A 15,413-nucleotide genomic window follows, 5' to 3' on the forward strand; every position below is an offset into this window, starting at 1 on the left:
GGGTAACCACTAGATCTCGTGTTGCACATTTTTGTGAGCATTACTCTTTTGTTTCCTCTATTGAGCCACACAGGGTAGAGGAGGCACTACAAGATTCGGATTGGGTGGTGGCGATGCAAGAGGAACTCAACAACTTCACTAGAAATGAGGTATGGCATTTAGTTCCACGTCCTAATCAAAATGTTGTAGGAACCAAGTGGGTCTTCCGCAACAAGCAAGATGAGCATGGTATGGTGACAAGGAACAAAGCCCGACTTGTGGCCAAGGGATATTCACAAGTCGAAGGTTTGGATTTCGGTGAAACCTATGCACCCGTAGCTAGGCTTGAATCGATTCGCATATTACTTGCCTATGCTACTTACCATGGCTTTAAGCTTTACTAAATGGACGTGAAAAGTGCCTTCCTCAATGGACCAATCAAGGAAGAGGTCTATGTTGTGCAACCTCCAGGCTTTGAAGATAGTGAGTACCCTAACTATGTTTATAAACTCTCTAAGGCGCTTTATGGGCTCAAGCAAGCCCCAAGAGCATGGTATGAATGCCTTAGAGATTTTCTTATCGCTAATGTCTTCAAAGTCGGAAAGGCCGATCCTACTTTATTTACTAAAACTCTTGACAATGATTTGTTTGTATGCCAAATTTATGTTGATGATATCATATTTGGGTCTACTAACGAATCTACATGTGAAGAATTTAGTAGGATCATGACACAAAAATTCGAGATGTCAATGATGGGGGAGTTGAAGTACTTCTTGGGATTTCAAGTGAAGCAACTCCAAGAGGGCACCTTCATTAGCCAAACAAAGTATATTCAAGACATTCTAAACAAGTTTGGAATGAAGGATGCCAAGCCCATCAAGACACCCATGGGAACCAATGGGCATCTCGTCCTCGACACGGAAGGTAAATCCGTCGATAAAAAGGTATACCGGTCGATGATAGGCTCTTTACTTTACTTATGTGCATCTCGACCGGATATTATGCTTTCCGTATGCATGTGTGCAAGATTCCAAGCTGACCCTGAGGAAGCTCACCTTATGGCCGTAAAACGAATCTTGAGATATTTAGTTTATACTCCTAAGTTTGGGCTTTGGTATCCTAGGGGATCCACATTTGATTTAATTGGTTATTCGGATGCCGATTGGGCGGGGTGTAAGATTAATAGAAAGAGCACATCGGGGACTTGTCAGTTCTTGGGAAGATCCTTGGTGTCTTGGGCTTCAAAGAAGCAAAATTCCGTAGCTCTTTCTACCGCCGAAGCCGAGTATATTGCCGTAGGCCATTGTTGCGCGCAATTGCTTTGGATGAGGCAAACCCTTAGGGACTATGGTTACAAATTAACCAAAGCTCCTCTTCTATGTGATAATGAGAGTGCAATCCGCATGGCGGATAATCCCATTGAGCATAGCCGCACTAAACACACAGCCATTCGGTATCATTTTCTAAGGGATCACCAACAAAAGGGAGATATCGAGATTGCATATATTAACACTAAAGATCAATTAGCCGATATCTTTACTAAGCCACTAGATGAACAAACTTTTAACAAACTTAGGCATGAGCTAAATATTCTTGATTCTAGGAATTTCTTTTAATGTCTTGCACACATAGCTCATTAATATACCTTTGATCATGTCTCTTCTATACACTATGATTAATGTGTTTTCAAGTGAATTTCAAACCAAGTCATAGGTGTATTGAAAGGGAATTGTAGTCTTCGGGGAAGACAAAGGCTTCCATTCCACTCCATAACTCATCTTACGCCATCGCTCCGAGCAACTCTCCGTCTTTGGTATAATCTTCACTCATGTTTTATTTGCCAAAGGGGAGAAAGTAGTTAGCAAAGTGCTTATATTTCACTCAAAGTATCAGTTTTTTGGCGATTCATGCCAAAGGGGGAGAAAGTATTAGCCCAAAGCAAAAGGACTGCACCACCACTCTTATTTAAAAAAAATGAGTTTTTCAACTTGGTATCTTATTGTGTTCAAAAGGGGGAGAAAGTAGCATCTTCAAAAATTGATATCTAAAACCCTCTTGAACACTAAGAGGAGGAATTTATTGAGGGGGAGTTTTTTTAAGTCAAAGGAAAAGCATTTGAAACAGGGGGAGAAAATTTCAAATCTTGAAAATGCTTCTCAAAATCTTATTCATTTACCTTTGACTATTTGCAAAAGAACTTTGAAAAGAATTTACAAAAGAATTTGCAAAAACAAAACATGTGGTGCAAGCGTGGTCCAAAATGTTGAAAATAAAGAAACAATCCATGCATATCTTATGAGTATTTATATTGGCTCAATTCTAAGTAACCTTTGCACTTACAATTATGCAAACTAGTTCAATTATGCACTTCTATATTTGCTTTGGTTTGTGTTGGCATCAATCACCAAAAAAGGGGAGATTGAAAGGGAATTAGGCTTACACCTATTTTCCTAATTAATTTTGGTGGTTGAATTGCACAACACAAATAATTGGACTAACTAGTTTGCTCTAGTCTATAAGTTCTACAGGTGCCAAAGGTTCACAATAAGTCAATAAAAAGACCAAGAATGGGTTCGAACAAAGAGAGCAAGGGACAACCGAAGTGCTCCCTGGTCTGGCGCACCGGACAGTGTCCGGTGCACCAGGGAACTCCAAGCAGAACTCAACACCTTCGGGAATTCTCAGAGGCACCGGACTGTCCGGTGTACCACCGGACAGTGTCCGGTGCCCCAAGGGAGAGCAACTCTGAACTCACCAGCTTCGGGAATCCGCTCCGCTATAATTCACCGGACTGTCCGGTGCACACCGGACTGTCCGGTGTGACAGCGGAGCAACGACTACTTCACGCGCAACGGTCGACTGCAACGCATTAAATGCGCGCCTACACGCGCAGAGGAGCAGAGCACGCGCGGGTGGCACACCGGACAGCCTACAGGGCCTGTCCGGTGCACCACCGGACAGCCAGGCGGGCCCACAGGTCAGAGCTCCAACGGTCGGAACCCAATGGCCAGGTGACGTGGCTGACGCACCCGACAGTGTCCGGTGGCGCACCAGACTGTCCGGTGCGCCCGTCGACAGCAGCCTCCACCAACGGTCAAGTTTGGTGGTTGGGGCTATAAATACCCTAACCACCCCCTCATTCAAGTCATCCAAGTTTCTACACTTCTACACCTTACAAGAGCTATAGCATTCAATACTAGACACACCAAATAGATCAAATCCTCTCCCAATTCCACACAAGGCTTTAGTGATTAGTGAGAGAGATTTGTTGTGTTCTTTTGAGCTCTTGCGCTTGGATTGCTTCCTTCTTTCATTCTTTCTTTTTAACAACTCAATTGTAACCAAGGCAAGAGACACCAATTGTGTGGTGGTCCTTGCGGGGAAGTTTGTTCCCGTTTGATTGAGAAGAGAAGCTCACTCGGTCCGAGGGACCGTTTGAGAGAGGGAAAGGGTTGAAAGAGACCCGGTCTTTGTGACCACCTCAACGGGGAGTAGGTTTGCGAGAACCGAACCTCGGTAAAACAAATCCTTGTGTCACACTCTTTATTCGCTTGCGATTTGTTTTGCACCCTCTCTCTCGGACTCGTTTATATCTCTAACGCTAACCCGGCTTGTAGTTGTGATTAAGTTTGTAAATTTCAGATTCGCCCTATTCACCCCCCTCTAGGCGACTTTCACCTCCTCGCCTATGGCCCTGCGCTTCTCTTCATAAAAGCGGCGCAGGTGCTGCTTCACAGGTCGGGCTCCAGCTCGGATATCCAGCGAGTGCTCGGCGACATCCCTCGGTATGCCCGACATGTCCGAGGGACTCCACGTAAAAATTTCAGCATTTGCGCGGAGAAAGTCAACGAGCACTACTTCCTATTTGGGGTCGAGCTCGGAGCCGATCCTGACTTGCTTGCAGGCATCGTTGCTGGGATCGAGAGAGACAGATTTAATCGCCTCGGCCGGTTCGAAGTTGCCGGCGTGGCGCTTCGCATCCGGCGCCTCCTTGGAGAAGCAATCCAGGTCGGTGATGAGGGCCTCAGATTCAGTGATGGCCTCAGCGTACTCCACGCATTCCACGTCGCACTCGTAAGCGTGGCGGTACGTGGATCCGACAGTGATGATTCCGTTGGGGCCCGACATCTTGAGCTTGAGGTACGTGTAGTTGGGGACGGCCATGAACTTGGCGTAGCACGGTCTCCCCAGCACCGCATGATAGGTTCCTTGGAACCCGACCACCTCGAACGTGAGGGTTTCCCTGCGGAAGTTGGAGGGAGTTCCGAAGCAGACGGGCAAATCAAGTTGCCCAAGGGGCAAGACGCGCTTACCGGGGACGATCCCATGAAAGGGTGCTGCACCGGCCCAGATTGTGGACATATCTATCCCCAAGAGCCCTAGGGTCTCGGCGTAGATGATGTTGAGGCTGCTGCCTCCGTCCATGAGGACCTTGGTGAGCCTAGCGTTGCCGATGACGGGGTCAACGACGAGCGGGTACCTTCGTGGGCTCGGCACATAGTCGGGGTGGTCGCCTTGGTCGAAGGTGATGGGCTTGTCGGACCAGTCAAGGTAGACCGGCGCCGCTACCATCACCGAGCATACCTCCCGACGCTCCTGCTTGCGGTGCCGAGCCGAGGCGTTCGCCACCTGCCCGCCATAGATCATGAAGCAGTCGCGGACCTCCGGGAACTCCTCATCCTTGTCGCCCCCCTTCTTGTTGTTGCCTTGGTCCTTTCCACTTTCTGCCGAGGGTCCCGCCTTGATGAAGTAATGCCGGAGCATGTCGCACTCCTCAAGGGTGTGCTTGACGGGACCCCTGTGATAGGGGCACGACTCCTTGAGCATCTTGTCAAACATGTTGACTCCTCCGGGAGGCTTCCGAGGATTCCTGTGCTCGGTAGCAGCGACGAGATCCGCGTCAATGGCGTCGCGCTTTGCTTGCGCCTTCTTCTTGGCCTTCTTTTTCAAGCCACGCTGGGCGGATGCCTCGGGGGCGTCTTCCTTCGGTCTTCCTTGAGGCTTCTTGTCCTTCCAGAAGATGGCTTCGACCGCCTCCTGACCAGAGGTGAACTTGGTGGCGATGTCCATCAATTCGCTCGCCTTGGTGGGAGTCTTGCGCCCCAGTTTGCTCACCAGGTCCCGGCACGTGGTGCCGGTGAGGAATACCCTGATGACGTCCGAGTCGGTGATGTTGGGCAGCTCGGTGCGCTGCTTTGAAAACCGCCAGATGTACTCTCGCAGGGATTCTCCTGATTGCTGGCGGCAGCTTCGGAGATCCCATGAGTTCCCAGGGCGCACGTACATACCTTGAAAGTTTCCCGCGAAGGCCTTGACCAGGTTGTCCCAGTCGGAGATCTGCGTAGGAGGCAGATGCTCCAGCCATGCCCGGGCAGCGTCGGAGAGGAAAAGGGGGAGGTTGCGGATGATGAGGTTCTCGTCATTCGTCCCTCCCAACTGGCATGCCAGTCGGTAATCCGCAAGCCACAACTCCGGCCTTGTCTCCCCGAGTACTTGGTGATGGTAGTCAGGGCTCGAAACAGGGCTGGGAACGACGCTCGTCGTATGGCCCGACTGAAGACCCTCGGACCTGGCAGTTCGGGCGAGGGGCTCTAGTCCTCCTCACTATCGTAGCGTCCTTCGCGCCTAGGGTGGTAGCCTCGGCGCACCTTCTCTTCGAGGCGGGCTCGACTGTCGCGGCGGTGGTGCTCGTCGCTGAGGCGATCCGGGGCTGCAGGCATCCCGTCCCGCGTGCGCCCGGTGCGGACCGAGGCCTCCCGCATGAGTTGGGAGGATGTTGCACGATGCTCCGAGGGGCACCCTTGCGTTCGAGAGGCAGAGCTCTCAGCCCGTCGGAGTCGGACCGCTGCGTTTTCCAGGAGACCCTTAAGTTCACCCTGGATACGCCGCCCCTCGGTGGTGGATGGCTCCGGCATTGCTCGGAGTAGCATCGCCGCTGCAGCTAGATTCTGGCCGACCCCGCTGAAGGCCGGGGGTAGCCTTGCCCTGGCATTGTCAACGATTCGGCGCTGGACGTCTTGGGCCCGATGAGGCGCTCCTCCAGCAAGTGCTCGGCCTGCCCACTCCTGCTCGATGTTTTGTCAGAGCTGTACAAGCCGCCCTGCTTCTTCGTCGAGCTTGGCCTGCATATCGCGAAATTGCTCGAGCTATGTGTCCTGACCCCCCGCAGGGACTGGGACCATGGCTAGCTCCCGCGGGATGTCAACGCGAGACGCAGGCACAGGGGCGTTGTCATCTTGCGGCATGCCGAGGTGGTTGTCCTCTCCGTGATCCCCCTGATCGATGTGGAAACACTCGCGGCTTGGGTCACAACCCTCGTCGCCGAGGCTATGGCCATCGTCAGAGCAGCCAGAGAAGCAGTAGTCACATGCGGACATGAAGTCTCGCATGGCACTGGGATCACTGAGTCCGGAGAATCCCAACTAAAGTCGGAGTCGTTGTCTTCCTCGGAACCCGCGGGTTCGGAGGTTGAGACGGCCGTCAGTCGGTCCCAAAATGGCCGCATAGGATACCCCGGAAGGTAAGGGTATGTCCTTGTGGAAGCGCTCACCGAAGCGAGGTCGCTTGGTGGATCGAGGCTGAATCTAAAAGGGATAGGGTGAAAAATGGACGGTGCCTCTTGGTCGATGGACGGTGGCGAAGTTGCGTCGGGGACGGACTGCACCATTATCTCAGGTACGAGGCTAACGCCCAGCAAGTCCTTTGCGAGGGTGCTGGCGTCATCAGTCCACTTGGGGTTGGCGCGTTGCGGGGAAGCAACATCCGTCGATGTCTCAGGTGTGAGGACAACACCCGACATGGCCCCCGCAGGGTTGCCGGCGTTGTCGACTCGCTCTGGCCTGACAGCCGACGAGGTGCCGCCTCCTGCATGGCCATGGTTGCCCCATCTCCTCCTCCTCCGACGAGGAGGGTGGCGGGGCAAACCCGGGTGTTCCTCTTCTGCCACGGTGGGAAGTCATCGAGTTCGCCGCTGCCGGGCGAGCCGACTGTCGTCGTTGCTGTCGCGCTGTGGGGGGAGGAGTACCATGTCGTAGCTGTCGTCGAGGGACATGAACTCGAGACTCCCGAAGTGGAGCAGCGTACCTGGCTGAAGAGGCTGCTGGAGGCTACCCATCTGGAACTCAACGGGAAAGTGTTCGTTAACACGCAGCGGGCCCCTACCTGGCGCGCCAACTGTCGGCGTTTCGGACCCGCGAGGACCGTCAACCGACCAGTAAATTTGTTGATGCGTGTCCCTGCCCATATGAGTTGATGCAAGATGGAACACAAGAGGGAAATGTGGCTTATGTTATCTCGCACCGGGGTGCTTGTAGTAGGGGTTACAAGCGTCGCGCGAGGGAGCGAGGGCGAGAGCGACCAATGTTGTCAGTGTTGTCGCATCTGCCCACGACGTCCAACGTGTGTCCACGACGTGCCTTAGGAAGGCCCTGGACATCCCCTTTTATAGATACAAGGAGATGCCCAGCTAGCTATACAAGGGGGTGTAGCTATGTGCTATTGTGGCTGGCGGAGAAGCGCCTTGAGCCTTGTAGACGAGCTAACGTGGCCGTCGGAGAAGTGCCTTGATTCCTGTAGAAGCACAGCTGTCGGCGCGGCATGGATCCTGTAGCGCAGTCGGTCCGAGGCCCAGGTCGGGCAAGGCGGAGACTTCTCCTGAGGTCGAGGCTAGGCTCGGGCGAGGTTGTGATTCCTCCCGAGGCCGAGGCTGAGGCTGAGGCCTGGGGTCGGGCGAGGCGGAGATCTTCTTCCGAGGCCGAGGCTTAGGCCGAGGCCTGAGGTATGGCGAGGCAGAGCTCCCTGTTGCGCCCGAGGCCAAACTCGTGGGAGATCGTGACACAGTTTTATCCTGGTGGTTGGCACGGTAGCCGGAGCGGGGCGAACATCGCTGTTTTCCTATAAGATCGGTCAATAAAGGGGCGAAATGACTGCGGTCACTTCGACCTTGCCGACTGAGGCACGCATGTCAGGATAAGGTGTCAGGCGATCCCCGCATTAAATGCGCATGCGATACGGTCGGCTGGTAAGGCGATTTGGCCAAGGTCGCTGCACGACAAAGTCTGCCCAAGCTGGGCTTCGGGCGAGCTGAGGGTGCGTCTGCTGGCTGAGGGGACCCTCAAGCGAGGCGTGAATCCGTCCGGGACGACTGTTCCCGCCCGAGGCTGGGCTCGGATGAGGTCGCGTCCCTCGGCAGACGTGGCCCTGACTTGAACCGCACTTTATCAGCCATGTATGGTTTGTTCTGAAGATGTTTTCCAGCCGGATTAAGGAGCATTGGGGGTACCCCTAATTGCGGTACCCGACACTATGAGTTAAGAACAAGGCAACACAAAATATTAATGGTTAAAGACCTTCGTCCTTCGAAGCATTATCTCCCTTAGGATATAATGATCTTCAGACGAAGGTTATGAAGGACGTACCTTCATCATCTGAGTAAATAATAATGAAAGTAGAAGCATATGAAAGATGGGACATAACATGAATAATCATATGACATCATTAGTATATCTTTATTATATCATCATGAATAAACATGAACAATATTGAATTACATCTATACCTTCGGCTTGACAGAAGGCGAAAATTCAGGTGTGACGTGCGAGTGAATACAAGTCAGCGTGAATAGTACAGGGTTACTATTCACCTATTTATAGGCATGGGACGCAGCCTGGTCGAAATTACATTTATGTCCTTGATAACAAATTACAAACATGACACAAATTATTAGGGATCGAACAGTCTTTTCCTCTTTAAGTCGGTGTCGCCTTTCGTCTCAAGGCGTGTCATTATGCCGAAGCTTTCTAGGTTGCAGCTTCGGCATATACCTTCGTGTTATGTCTGCGTGCATATCGTCCTACCGAAGGTGTTTTTGCTTAGCGGACCTTCGGCGCAGAAGAAGGCCCCCAACAGGGCTCAATTAGAAAATTTTCATACTTAATGTAATCTTTATTTTTCTGCCTTTATACTTTTCCCCCGAAGACAATATAAGAAGGTTCAACCTTCGGCCTATTGTAATGAATCTGGGGTTACACCATCGAGTGTAACAGAAAAGGTGAAGAAACTTCAAAGTCGTTCCTAAGGGGATGAAGAGCTAAAATACCACCTAAGTAAAAGGTGAAGCTCCAAAGTTGTTCCTAAGGGGATGCAAAGCTTAGCTCCAAAGTCGTTCCTAAGGGGATGCAGAGATAAAATACCACCTAAGTAAAAGGTGAAGAAGCTCTAAAGTCATTCCTAAGGGGATGCTGAGCTCCAAAGTCGTTCCTAAGGGGATGCAGAGCTAAAATACCACCTAAGTAAAAGGTGAAGAGGCTCCAAAGTCGTTCCTAAGGGAATGCAGAGTCTTATTTTTTATAATTCTTACATCAACATCATTTGCATCATATCATCACATCATATGGCATAACATCGCATCATATATCATTTTGCATCGACAGAAACAGTGGGGAAAGAAGGATGATTGCTCCTTCGAACCTACCGGCTAACCCATGAGGTGAAGTCTATCTTCAACAAAGGGCCACGAAAGAACGTATCAATAATACTAGACCCATGCCTTTGATAGAGGTGTTGTTTTACGGGGCTTATACCTCAACAATGGAATTCTTAAGCAACGTTTACGGCGAGATCTTCAGAGTCGCTTCGGCAAAGAAGTGGGATTTCTTTCTTTACGAAGCGTGAAAATAAGGGAAGGTGTTTTTTTGCCTACGGCTCAAAAAATAGTACATATGAAGATTTCACTCCTCACAACAAAATATATTACATCATTAAATATACAAATAGTTGATAAGTGTTTATTACAAAAACAAAGTTGTATACAGAAATTCTAAAGTCTCAATAGATAAGATCTAGTCATCCCCTTTCAAAACTTTGTTGGCAGCTTCGTTCACTAGTCTGTTGACATCTTCATCAACGGCTTCGTTAGCAATCCTAATTACATCAAGCACCCCTTCAGAGATGGATCAGCTTCAAGGTCATATGGCTCTGGAGGGGGGGAGCTCAGCTGCACCACAGTACAAGTGTCTGTTAGTTTCAAAGCTAAATAATTCACGAAGCTAAGTCACGATAGATGTACCTATAAGTCTGGCACGCTCTGCAGCTTCTTCACGAATAAAGTTCTGCTCTAAGGAGAATGCACCAACCTTAGCAAAACTATTCTTCAAATTCTTAGCACATTCCGTAGCAACGTTGTAGCATTCCTCTTTGGCTTAATGAAGCTCTTCAACATTTTCTGCACCATCAATCATTCCATATCATATATCTCATGCTTTGTTTGCTCCACATTGAAATTTTCAGTTACTTCGTCAAATTTCTTTTCTAATTCTTGCACTTCAGATCTATACAATTCCACTTGAGTAGATAGTGCATACTCCAAGTCAGCAATGTGCTTTGCATCTTTCAATTGCCTCTCTTCAAATCCCTTCATCTTTTGCTCTGCTCCAGAAAAGATAGAAATCCTGGCTTCACTAGATTTTAACCTCTCCACCAAAGAGAACATGATTTTATCCTTCCCAAGAACTTCGTTTCTCAAAGTTATAACCTCTGAACGAAGGTTTCCAATTGCTATCTGGTGGCTCTCATCTTCTGCATCTTTTTGAGCTTTTAAAGCTTTACTTAGAATTAAACCATGGCAAACAAAAAAATGAACAAATAATAACGATAAGAATTACCACAAAAATAGTTCATCATAACAAAAACTAGGTGAGTGCCCATGCGTTACAACAGGAACATATAATATCACGTTTACTTATGTACAAATGTCTGTTATACTATTATGAGATGGAGGACGGTATCCGTGAGCCGTCATGGATGGCGTAGAAGTGAAACTTGGGCGCGATCGAGCGCGCTGGACATGGCCACCTGCGAGGCACGCAAGGTGGAGGGCAGGGGGGGGCAGTCTCGTGGAGGGAACAATCTCCGGGGGGATGACGGTCGAGCAGTGGCACGTGGTCGTGGCGACGACGCGCGCGATCGAGGAGGTGCGTATGGGACACACCTATGGCAATGCTTTGAGAATATGGTGTTTCATTTACAAGAGAATAAAGGAGCAAGACAAAAAGGGATGCAATAACCCTCCATTTGAACATTGTTACATGATTGGAAGAATAAAGTGAAGGCAAAAGAGAGCATGTTACAATATCACCAACGAGAATGGAGTATGGATTTCAGTTTACTTTGTCCCGATAGAATTACAACATAGATACTTTAGTATTCAGCTCGATGAATTGTTGTGACAAATTCCTGATATGCTCAGTTTCTGTCTCAATAAGGCAAACAACTTGCTTGCCCATAGATAAAATGTACTTTTCATAACATTCTAAGAGTACCAATCGAGATTTCACAACAATATCATGAAAATATAATATTTTTCTAAACTAACCTCTCCCATAGAAGGTCGTTGCTCTAGGTTTGGCCAGGCACTAAGATATGCAATTTTGGCTAGATGATACAACCCACATGTATCATTTGTATCTTCAATGCGATCATTGATTAGTTCGTGAAGTGCAAGCCTTTCGACCAATGGCTCTACCTGAAAGTTTTTGTTGACTGTTGGAAATTGAAATTGGACCATGCAAATGTATTGTAATTATATAGACAGAAGTATAAGCAGAATTCACTATGAATAATACGCATTGTAGTATATGTGTGCACTGTCCTCCATGGTCATCAAGCACCTTTCGACCAGATATCAGCTGGAAAAGAACAATCCCAAAGGCGTAGACATCCGTTCTGACAGAAACCATGCCATACTTAGCATACTCAGGCGCCAAGTATCTGTTGAACATGATAGGAAATCACTCATTATCAAAAAAGAGGATAACATAGAATGGAAGAAGTAGACGATAGCTCTATCAGGTAGAATTTATCTAGACCATGTTTGACCTAGAATCCTAGTCTGGATGTTGTCATCGCCAGCTTTTCATTTTGCAAGACCAAAGTCACCAAGCTATGAAAGACAACACTTCTATAATCAGAATTTTGAATAATTTTGCATCTCAACATGTATCGATACCTAGTGTGAATCAGTTGTATGGCCCTACAAAATTTCACCCACTCCTCCAAATCTGTATCAATTTGACCAACATCTTGCTAAAGTGAAAATGATCACACTACCCTCATGCCAAAAAAGACTACAAATTTATCCATGAACAACTAATATGAAAGGAAGTACTTTATACCAGCTCATGAAGGGTGCTCAGCTAGGGTAGCAAGATTGTGTAGGCATTTATGCTAAGTTCAATGTTTTAATTATTTAATGTATTTTGTATCTCGCCAATTTATCATGCACGACTCGTTTAAAAATCACTAATTATTTTTAGCTATTCAAAGGACCTAGAATGTCTATACAAATGCATTAAGACTGATTTGGTGACCAGGAAATTAGAGAGGATCCATGGGGAGGAAACCCCTTGCTTTTTAGAATAGCAAGGGGTTTCCTCCCCATGAATCCCTCCAATTATCTTGTCACCAAACCAACCTTTAAGGAGAAAGTTTCAGCGTCTACCAGCTAGCAGGCATTCATACCCCAATTTGTAGCTAGATGATAATGGGACTTTCTCGACGGCAATTTTGTCCCATATCCACGTACTTTCCTCCACCTTTTCAAGAAGATATGGACATCATCATCCACTTCACAAAAGTTCAAATATAACTGAAGTTCAAGTATTTCTAGCTATGTTCAGACCAACCCTTTAAGAAATAATAGAAATTATCCCTAGAACGCTCCAAGATAGTGCTTGTTGGGGGTCTTCTTCTCTGCCGAAGGTCCTCAAAACAAAGATCATCGACAAAGTGGTCCTGAAGATTTCACTCTTTCTGCCGAAGGTCCTCAAGACGAAGACCTTGCGTATAAGCAAAACGATGGCAAATGCCGAGGCTGCCATCAGCTTTGGCTTAGATCAAGCTGAGGATGAAAAGACCAAATAGACCCTAGTGTTTTAGGTTACACTTATAAACAAATGTTGAAGGCCAAGAATGTAATTTTACCCGAGCTGCATCCCGTGCCTATAAATAGATGAACAACAGCACCGTACTGTTCACGCTGAATTGTAATCACTCTCTCGTGTCATCACCTTCAGTCAGGTCGAAGGTATAAATGTAGTAAAAATTCTTTAATAATTTTATAAATCTTGAAGAGTAATAATATGGACGTATTGATAATTTGTATCCTTTATGGTTGTTTTCATGTATTCAAATTTATTTATGAAATGATGAAGGCATGTCTTTCATGACCTTCATCCTATGACCATTGAATCCGAGGGGAAACAATGCTTCGGAGGACAAAGGTCTTTTAACTTTAACAATCATGTTGCCTTGTTCTTGATTCACAACACTTGAGAACAAGTAGACAACATTGGCGCCCATCTCCAGTGAACTCACTTCCACAACATTGACAATGGCTGCGCAAGGAACTCAAACCATGGCACCTTCGGCTATGAAGCCGTTGCTCCCAATCACGGGCGGTTCAAGTTCTGAGCCAGCTAATAAGAACCAGAAGAAAGAGGCACAAAGAAAGGTACAACATGTTGGAGTACAAGGACTCTTTATCAAGTCCAAGTGGTCACACATACCAATCACCTTCTCCCAGGAGGACCTTCAGCTTAGGGATTATCATCATGATGATGCAATGGTTATATCTTGTGTCATCAAGGTGTTTCTGGTACACAACGTCCTTGTAGACATAGGTAGTGCAACAGATATTATCTTTGGAAAAGCTTTCAGGAAGATGAAGGAGCAGGATGATAGGATACATGATGCAACACATCCCCTCTGTGGCTTCGGAGGAAGGCAGATAGTGGCACTTGGTAAGATAAAAATGCTCATTACCTTCGGCTATGTTCACAATACAAGGACAGAGTAAGTTGTCTTTGACATTGTCGATATGGAATATCCTTACAATGCAATCATTGGTCGAGGAACATTAAACGCCTTCGAAGCAATACTTCATCCAGCATATCTATGCATGAAGATACCATCATACTAAGGTCCTATAGTTGTGCATGGAAGTCAAGAGATTGCTAGAAGGGCCGAAGGGAACTGGACAAATTCAAAGGCTATCCATAACATAGATGAAGCCGAAGCTGATCAACAGTACAAGCACAAAACAGATAAGGCTGCCTCAGCAGACCAACCGAAGCCCATGCTTCTATGTGAAGAAATAGCCGACCAGAAGGTGTTGCTGGGATCTCAATTGTTCGATGAACAAGAAAAAACTCTATTAAGGTTTTTGTTCAACTATAAGGATGTCTTTGCTCGGTCAGCCAATGATCTTTGTGGTGTCAACAGAGATGTCATCGAGCATTCACTTAATGTAGATCTAGCTATCAGGCCAAGAAAGTAGAAGCTTCGGAAGATGTCAGATGACAAAGCCAAAGGTGCACGAAATAAAGTCAAAATGCTTCTGAGTGCAAGAGTAATCAGAGAGGTAACATATCCAGAGTGGCTGACTAATATTGTGATGGTGAAGAAGGCTAATGGAAAGTGGAGAATGTGCATTAATTTTATAGATCTCAATAAGGCATAGGAGCAGCTGCCATTCTAATTTCACCATCTAAGATCAGAACCTGCTACGCAGCAAGGCTGGACTTCAACTGCACAAATAACATTGCAGAGTACAAAGCCCTTCTCTTGGGGCTTTGAAAACTTAAGGCAATGGGAATAAGAAGGGTAATCCTCAAATCTGGCTCACAAGTTATTACAGGCCACATCGACAAAAGCAGCAAAGCAAGAGATCTGAAGCTTGAGAAATATCTCGATACTGTCCGAAGAATGGAAGCCTCTTTCGAAGGTTTCTCTGTAAAGAATATCCCAAGAGGAGAAAATGAACATGCAGACCTATTAGCCAAGTCAGCGGCACAGGGGCTCCTGTTACTTTCGGAAGTATTTTTTGAAACAATAAAAGCACCTTCAGTCGAGCTCATGGAGCGAGCAGTGCTTACAATCTCACCAGAGCACAATGAAGATTGGAGGACAAGGCCCTACGTAATCATAGAAGGAGAATTGTATAAACAAAGAGTTTGCTCTCCATTGTAGAAATGTTTGTCAAGAACCAAAGGTTAGGAGCTAATGAAGGAAATACATACATGATTGTGCGGAGCTCATATTGGGTCCATGCCTTTACTTGGAGAAGTTTTCATACAAGGATTTTTGTAACACCCTAGGTGTTACTTAGGGTTTCTCCTCAGTACCCACATTGTGACCGATTATCATATGTGGTTTAGTTGGATCAAAAGGCACCAAACTTGAGGAGCTAAACCTTGATCAAGTCTTTTTCATCCTAAGAATCATACCCTGACCATATGAAGTTTAAGGAAGAGGGGAAATGCCAAAACCCTAAAAACCTTTCCTTTAGAGGCAATGGAACACTGAAAATAAACTCAATAAAAAGACCAAGAAAATCACATTGTCATTACTTGGGCTAATTATAAAAGTTGTAAGACAAC

Source organism: Zea mays, chromosome 9, assembly GCF_902167145.1.
Source record: "Zea mays cultivar B73 chromosome 9, Zm-B73-REFERENCE-NAM-5.0, whole genome shotgun sequence".
NCBI classification, from domain to species: Eukaryota; Viridiplantae; Streptophyta; class Magnoliopsida; order Poales; family Poaceae; genus Zea; species Zea mays.